Source organism: Rhinatrema bivittatum, chromosome 5 (assembly GCF_901001135.1).
Source record: "Rhinatrema bivittatum chromosome 5, aRhiBiv1.1, whole genome shotgun sequence".
NCBI classification, from domain to species: Eukaryota; Metazoa; Chordata; class Amphibia; order Gymnophiona; family Rhinatrematidae; genus Rhinatrema; species Rhinatrema bivittatum.
This window is the reverse complement of record NC_042619.1, coordinates 26847515-26855913: the sequence shown is the minus strand read 5'-3', so window position 1 is coordinate 26855913 and position 8399 is coordinate 26847515. Positions and strand designations below refer to the sequence as shown.

Sequence of the window (8399 nt, the reverse complement as noted above, 5' to 3'; positions counted from 1 at the left end):
TCGGCCCAAGGATTCACCAAGTTCCATTAAGTGTTATTTCCTTACACTACTAGAGCGGTATCATATAGACTGCCACTCGGTGGGAGCCAACCCACAACAGATCATTAACTCCACCTAAGGAGTATTATAAATTGCTAGCTCCTCCCCTTGGCGGAGCAGCATTGAACAGATTGACTCCTCCCCTCTGGGGGAGCAGATCAATAACAGATTGCTAACTCCTCCTTCAAAGGGAGTATCCAGCAGCCAGATTATAACACTGAGGTCCCCATGGTTTCTGCTCTGCTCTGCCAATCAAAAATCTGTGATTCCTCCCCCCCTTCCCATTTCCGCCTCCCACAGCTATCCCTCCATTCACACATACACATACACCATGTATACTTTCTTCCCCCGCCCCTTCCCCATGACAAAAGGGTTCATAAGTTAGTAATGGCATTTGCCATATCTTCATGTATCCTTACTGAGTCAGGGATTTATTCTTATCCTCAGATAATAACTCATAAAAAAAATACTCCAAGCAGATAATGTTAATGTTTTAATGTAATGCCCACCCGTGACTGTTCGGTTGCACTGTAAACCGATGTGATCTGTATATCATACAGGAATGTCGGTATATAAGAATTCAAAATAATAAATAAATAAATAAATAAGCAAGCCTTGGGCATCTTACAAAAGGACAGATGTGCTTCATATCTTTCCATTTCCATCATCAATGTCATCTTTTCTTGCCAAAGACTGGAAACCAGCGCTTCCTCGTCTACCCACATTTGTAATATACATTTGCAGGCAATTAATAAAGCCAGTTTTATTCATTTTGTTATACCTGGCAGGTTTATTGGAAAGAAGATAACAGTGAACTAAGATCACCTAATAACAAAATCTCACCTCTAAAAGGGACTATTATTCCTGTACTTTTTGGAAGAGAAGCTAGAATATCATTCCAAAATGTGAAAAGTCTGTGACATAGTAAGAAATTGTGGGTCAGTGTGCCTTTGGATTATTTTACATTTATAACATACATCTGTCTCCATCAAACCCATTTGTTTTCTTTTATCATTATCTATATAACAATGATGTAGTATCTCTTGTATTGCATTTCTTTAAGGGTAATAACATCAACTGGTTATTTATGAGCATCTACAAACAGTCTGCTTACGCTTTCAGAGTGTATCGTGTGGCCTATCTCCCTCTGCCAACAGAAGGCCAAATCTATCAAGCAGTCATACATGGCATACCCTTCAGAGAGAGAATTGTTTCCAGCACCTGCTTGTTCCATTTCTTGTTCAGTTTGTACTTCTTTAGAAACCATTCCAAAAGTGAAACCCCAAAAGGATACATAGTGTGTAACTTGAGACATATTTGCTGTAGTGGTGTAAAACGTAACAAGCATCCTGATTCATGATCCAAAACGTCTTTTAGCATAGAGCAGGCTTTTAGACTTCCATTCCAAAAATTCTCTGTTCTCTAGTCCTGATAAGAAGTTAATACTTCCCTGAATTGGGAGAAAAAGATTTATCAGCACTCATTCCCCAACATTTATGAAACAATCACCATGCATGAATCACAGGGCAAAGCAACACATTCAGCCCGAAACAGAAAGGATCGCAGGAGAACAGGCGCTCCGTGTTGAGCGCCCGCTCTCCCGACGCATGCCCAGCCACCTCTCCTGGGCGCGCAATCCTATATTTAAATGAGGGGTCGCTCTAAAAGGAGGCGCTAGGGACGATTATGAGCCTCCTTGGCCCAGGAGAGGTGGCTGTGTCAGCGGGTTCAGGAAACCGACGCTCAATTTTACCAGCATCGGTTTTCCGAACCTGTTGACAGCAATCGGTTAGGAAAACAGACGCCGGCAAAATTGAGCATCCGTTCTCCTAATCGGAATGGCCAAGAAAAGAAACTGTTCGTGTATTCCAAGAATAAGGTGATTGCAGATTATTGGTGCAGGAATTCAGCCAACTGAAAAAAATCTTCAAGGAATCAATATCGCCTGACCAGATGATAAATACATCATCGATAAAATGTTTCCACATTTGAATAAACTGTTTAAATGGACAAACAAGTAGCCATTTGGCTTCAAAATATCCCACATAAAGATTAGCGACATAGTGGCACTCATCACTGTCCCTTTGATTTGATGAAAATTTGGTTTATCAAAACTGAAGACATTCTCACATAACGCTGTTCTGGCCAACTGTACCAGCAGATGTGTAGGTACCCAAATCAGATCTGTGCAAGACTCAAGGACACATTCAATGATGTTTAATGCCTCATCTTAGGGAAGGTTAGTATACAGAAAAACTGTCACAAGTTATCAGGATGAGATTGTTTCAAGGCCCTTGATAATCTTCTAGTAATGTGATAATATGCACTGAGTCTCTGACATATGAGGGTAGTGTTGGGACAAAATCTCTTAAGAACCTGTCAACAAACACTGAAAGTTGTTCCAACAAAGAGTTACGTGATGAGATAATTGCAGGGCCCATACGCAAGCTGTCGATTGTAACATTACCCCCTCTCCAAAGTCCCCCTCTCCCATTTTCTGGATTGGAGTTTCTTAGGAAACCTTTGGTGGAAGTCTCAAACTAGTTGAGGGGCTTTGAGGTTGGAGGCTGGTTCCCAGGAGTTATACTCCAGTCCGTACCTTTTCCATGCAGTGAGATACTGGAGTTTGTTTCAGACAATGTGTGCATCTAGAATTTCCTCTACCTCAGGTTGGGTGTCTTCCTCTGTGACAATCTTTGAAGGCTGGAGGAACGGTTTCCTAGGTCAGGCTAATTATGCTGGTTTTAAAAGTGAAATATAGAAGATGTCAGAGATCCTGTGGGAAGGAGGAGGATAAAGTTTGTAGGCCACTGGGCCCAGCTGTCGTATGGTCGGGAATGGCATAATGAAGCGGGGTACAAACTTTAACAACGATATTTGCAGGTGGAGATTTCTTGTGCTGTTCCAGGATGTAGCAAAAATGCAGCGCATCACTTCTTGGCTGCTTGAGCTTTAAAACATTCGGCTGCTTGGGATAAGAATTGGTGAGTTCTCTGATATAATTTAAGAAGTTCCTGACCCATCAAGGTAGCCGCTGGACAAGTATCCACTGTTCGGGAATATATGGATGGCGTCCGAAGACAATATGGAATGGTGAGGAACCTGAAGAGGTGCTGATGTGGTTGTTGTAGGCGAACTTGGCCCATGGGAGCAGGGAAATCCAGTTGTCCTGCCTTATGTTGACGTGTGTAGAAATGCCTTGAGTTCCTGGTTCAGCTGCCCAGTCTTCCTGTTACTTTGAGGGTGATAGGCAGTCTTTCCAATAACTGCCAGTGAACTGAACCCCATTGTTTCAGAGGATATGGCAGAGCAGTCCATGTAAGCAGAAGATATTCTGTACAAACAACTTGACATATCACACAGCCTAACACCAGGAAAAAAGGTGTAGTTAGTTCTGGGATGCTATCACACGGTGCAATATTGCCCCTCATTTAACTAAATCTCGCCCAAACTCCTCCCTGATCCCACTCCTCCCAAAAATTTGCATTCACACTATGCAATACAACTCTTTTCACATGCGTTATGGCATTAATGCATGTGTTAACACGTTATCACGTGTGCTAACGCCATAACACATTTTGATGAATGACCCGGCATATTTGTAAACTCTCGGAAGCCACTCCCAACATATCTCGTTTGACAAACTGTATTGTAAAGTCTAAGGTCGGGTAATTCCAATCCTCCCAAATCCTTGCTTCTCATTAACTTCTCATATCCCACACCTGCAGTCTCTTTCCTCTTCACAAAAACCTGATAATCATAGACATCTGGTAAAGTTGAGGGAAACAAGGAAAGCATTCAAGAAAGCAAAAGCTCAACAGAAGAAAGGATTGCCAAAGAGATATAGCAAGGTGCCAAAACCTTTTTCAGATATATCAGAGAAAGGTGAAAGTATAGTAAAATTATGTGGTTCAAGTAAAGCAGAAGATTATTGTACGGTTTAGGAAAACATAGGGGAACAATGCAGACATTATGGTACACTTTTATAGTTACAGCTATAATTAGTGTCAAGAGTGTATGTGATAGGACACATACATTAGCACATCTATGAAGACAGAGGGGCAATGAATCAGAGTATCATGCAAAGTGATAGCAGGATACAGGATGGACAAATGACCTGACATCTAGAACAGAGTCCAGCTGCAGATATGCCTGCAGGCACTATGAAATAATGGTTTGGCACTAATCAAGCAATATAGAATAATAGTTCTGGAACTAATCCACATGAAGGTTCTATAAAAGAAGATTGCTAATATTGCCAGAACAGATACCAGGCAAACCAGGGAAAAGCTGTTTGAGACCCAGTGACCAAGGGTTGGCTCCTGTTCTCCAGTGCTGTGTTCCTCAGGTTTAAAAGATACATTAGACTCACAACGGGGAACTGTGAAGGGGAACTATCTGTATTATATATGCTAATGCTATTTGTATTGTTTTCACATTTTAATGCTTTTGGTATTGTTTCTATTCTAATGCTATCTGAATTGTCGTTTTTCATTATATTATCAAGTAAATTATCTTAACTATATTTGTGTGCCTTGGTCGATTTTTTTCATTTCTTTATTTCTTTATCGCGTTTTATATACCATCATTCAGTTTCGCCATCACAATGGTTTACAAAGTTTCGCTGTTTAACAAAGTTTCCAAAGGTTATTGTGGTTGTTAACATAGATAGTATATCTTAGATAATTTAGATAACACATCTGTCTCCACCTAACTCATATGTTTTCTTTTAACGTAAAAATACCACTTTTAACATTATAATACCTCTATGATCCAACTGTGACAGCACTGAAACTATTACTAGCATCAGTAGCATGGGATAGACTTAGTTTTTGGGTACTTGTGAGGTACTTATAGCCTGGATTGGCCACTGTTGGAAACAGGATGCTGGGCTTGATGGACCCAGTATGGCAATTTCTTATGTTCTTATGTGACAAGACAGTAGCTAGAGACAGAAAAGAGGAATAAGCAGCAGGAAAATGGAGGTGATTATGCCCTTGTACAGGTCCATGATGAGGCCTCACCTGGAGTACTGTGTAATCTAGAGACTGTATCTCAAAAAAGATAGGATCGAGAAGGTCCAGAGGAAGGTGACTAAAATGGTATGGGATCTGTTTCAGAAGATCTATGAGGAACATAAGAACATAAGAAAATGCCATACTGGGTCAGACCAAGGGTCCATCAAGCCCAGCATCCTGTTTCCAACAGTGGCCAATCCAGGTCATAAGAACCTGGCAAGTACCCAAAAACTAAGTCTATTCCATGTAACCATTGCTAATGGCAGTGGCTATTCTCTAAGTGAACTTAATAGCAGGTAATGGACTTCTCCTCCAAGAACTTATCCAATCCTTTTTTAAACACAGCTATACTAACTGCACGAACCACATTCTCTGGCAACAAATTCCAGAGTTTAATTGTGCGTTGAGTAAAAAAGAACTTTCTCCGATTAGTTTTAAATGTGCCCCATGCTAACTTCATGGAGTGCCCCCTAGTCTTTCTACTATCCGAAAGAGTAAATAACCGATTCACATCTACCCGTTCTAGACCTCTCATGATTTTAAACACCTCTATCATATCCCCCCTCAGTCGTCTCTTCTCCAAGCTGAAAAGTCCTAACCTCTTTAGTCTTTCCTCATAGGGGAGTTGTTCCATTCCCCTGAAGGATTTAAATTTGTATACTTGGAGGAGAGGAGGTGCAGGGGAGACATGACACAGACCTTCAGATAACTGACAGGCATTAATGATGCACAAACTTCACATTTTTTCCATGGGAAGGGAAATGGTACAACTAGGAGTTGCAAAATTTCAAAGGGGATGACTCGGAACTAATATTAGGAAATACTTCTTCATGGAGAGGGTGGTGGATGCCTGGAATGACCTCCCAGAAGAGGTGGTGAAGACAAGAACAGTAAATGAATTCAAAAAGGGTTGGGACAAACACTGCGGATCCCTAAGGCTTGAGGTTGGAAATGAAAAAAAGAGGGTGATGTAACATTTCTACATGGGAGTAACCTGCGTGGAGTTCTTTTCCGATGCTTGCGTTTACCCTTAGGCTTTCTATATGTGGCCTGGTGAGCTTGGTCGCTTTGGGCTTGCTTTCTTCATTGGCTATAAGATAAACCAGGACAACAAAAATATTAAGATTATACTAACACAAAATTAAAACAATGTAATGCTCATAGTCTCTAGGTGTGTATTTATATCTGTAGACTCGCTATATTTTCTTTTGCTGGCCAAAAGTTCTGGTTGGGTCCAACGGGGGTCCCGGAGCGGAGGCGCGGAGAAACACGTGACATCGGCGTCACTCCGACGTGACGCCGACGTCATGTGCTCCTCACAAAGGAATACAGGGATGATTTCCTGACTCTCCGCTGGACCACCAGGGAGTTTTGGTAAGTCTTGGGGGGGGGGTCAGGAGGGTGGGGGGTTTAAGTGTTTATTTAGGTTCAACATATTCAACGTAGCTATGTTGAATAAGTTGAAAATGCGATGCGTTGCGCATCATCACTTTTTTAAGTTAAAAAAAAAAAGTTGCGTTTTACATATGCGTTCAAAACGAATGCACACCCCTATTAAATAGGCGCTAATCCCCCTACTGCAGGCATTAATCAGGGAAAACACCGGAAAAGGTGTACAGAAAAGCAGAAAAAAATGTTTTTCTCAGGAGGGGTCAGGAGGCCCCCCCAAGCTGGCCAAAAGTTCCGCTTGGGTCCAATGGGGGTCCCGGAGCGGAGGAGCGGAGAAACACGTGACGTCCGCGTCACTCCGACGTGACGCCGACGTCACGTGCTCCTCGCAAAGGAAAACAGCGATGGCTTCCTGACTCCCCGGACTACCAGGGAGTTTTGGTAAGTCTTGGGGGGGGATTAAGGAGGGTGAGGGGTTTAAATTTTTATTTAGGGAACCGGTGAACGTATGGACAGACCCTCAACTTATGGGATTCTCCATATATCCATACTGAATGAAATCGACCCTCAACTTCAACTTATCAACGCAAACTTTTTGTCTGCACATCCCTACTATTTAACCCACGCTGGATGCGGAGTAAATGTAATAGCGCTCATCACATGCAAATACATGTGAATGAGCCTTTTACTCATTCACTCCGCATGCAAAAAGATAAATGTGCATCTCAGACGCACATTTATCGCTCAGCTTTTAACGCCTGCCTGGAGCAGGCGTTAATAGCTGAGCACAGGTAAAAGAAATACAGAAAAGCAGAAAAAACTGCTTTTCTATACTTCTTTTTTAAAGTAAAAAAAAAAAACACAACTCGACAGACAGCCGAGTTATGAAGACCGACGCCGGTAAACATGGCGTCGGTTTTCATAACCTGCCTGTCGGCCAGTAATGAAAACGGGTCAGGCCGGTTATGAAAACCGACGCCGTCTGGTGGGTCGCGTTAGCAAGGAGGCGCTAAGATCGTACAAGCGACCCTAGCGCCTCCTTCCTAGCGTGACCCCCTAATTTACATATTGCATTGTGCTTGTCGACTTTACCGGCATCGGTCTTCATAACCGGCAGCTGCGGCGGGTCGCGTTAGCAAGGAGGCGCTAAGGGCGCCATGCGTGTGTTAAGAAAGCGGGCGCTGAAAAGTCAGTGACTGCTTTCGGTGAAAATTATTGCATCAGGCCTAGTATAAGTGGTAATAATAGCATGCGTAAAACGCGCGGTCAAACGGGGCTACACGGTGCGCTCGCCCGAGCGCACCGTGTTCTGTATCGGCCTGTATGACAGCCAAAAAAATTTGAATTGATGGAGTATTATGGCCTGACAAGTCTATCACACAAATAAAAAGTTGAAAGAAACATGTATCGGCACAATAGGCTTTAAGAACTGGCAACATTTGTGGCGGCACAATAGGTTTTAAGAACTGGCAACATTTGTGGCAATCTTGAATTGAATGGTTTATTGACTCAAGTAAGTGTAACACATATACAATGCCCTGCAGTGTCATAAATTTCTACACAGCCACTAACATCCGCTTTAAAGCTTCCTTTGCGCTGCCCCTCACTTCTTACAAAAAAAAAAAAAAAAAAAAACCAAAACAAAAATGCACCAACAGCCACACTCCGTTAGTTCAAAGTCTGTTTTGAAATCCTCCGTTAGGCAGCTAACAGGTAGCGTCTCCTCTTCCACCTTTCCGTTCAGGGGCTGAGAGCGCACTGTCAGCGAGCTGGAGCAGTCGCCGCCGCCGCCGCCACCGTCGGCTAGCGCGTAGGCCGCGCGCGGGGCATCACGGGAAAGAGGAGGCACTCCCCTCCCGAAAGCTGGGTGAGGGGGACGGCGCGAGGCGGTTTGGGCGCCGAGTCCTCCAGGCCGCTCTGAGCCGCTGTGGCGCAAGGGGCCCAGCAGCCCTG

General features: G+C 43.2%; 1 long non-coding RNA gene across 1 annotated transcript; it reads right to left on the bottom strand.

Annotated features, from left to right (window-relative positions):
* Positions 1–2241: 2241 nt before the first annotated feature.
* LOC115091877 lies at positions 2242–8322 on the bottom strand. Its single transcript, XR_003856835.1, has 3 exons — positions 8103–8322; positions 6052–6147; positions 2242–3403 (listed from the first exon to the last, which is right to left on the bottom strand). It is a non-coding gene; the product is annotated as an uncharacterized LOC115091877 (long non-coding RNA).
* Positions 8323–8399: the final 77 nt, after the last annotated feature.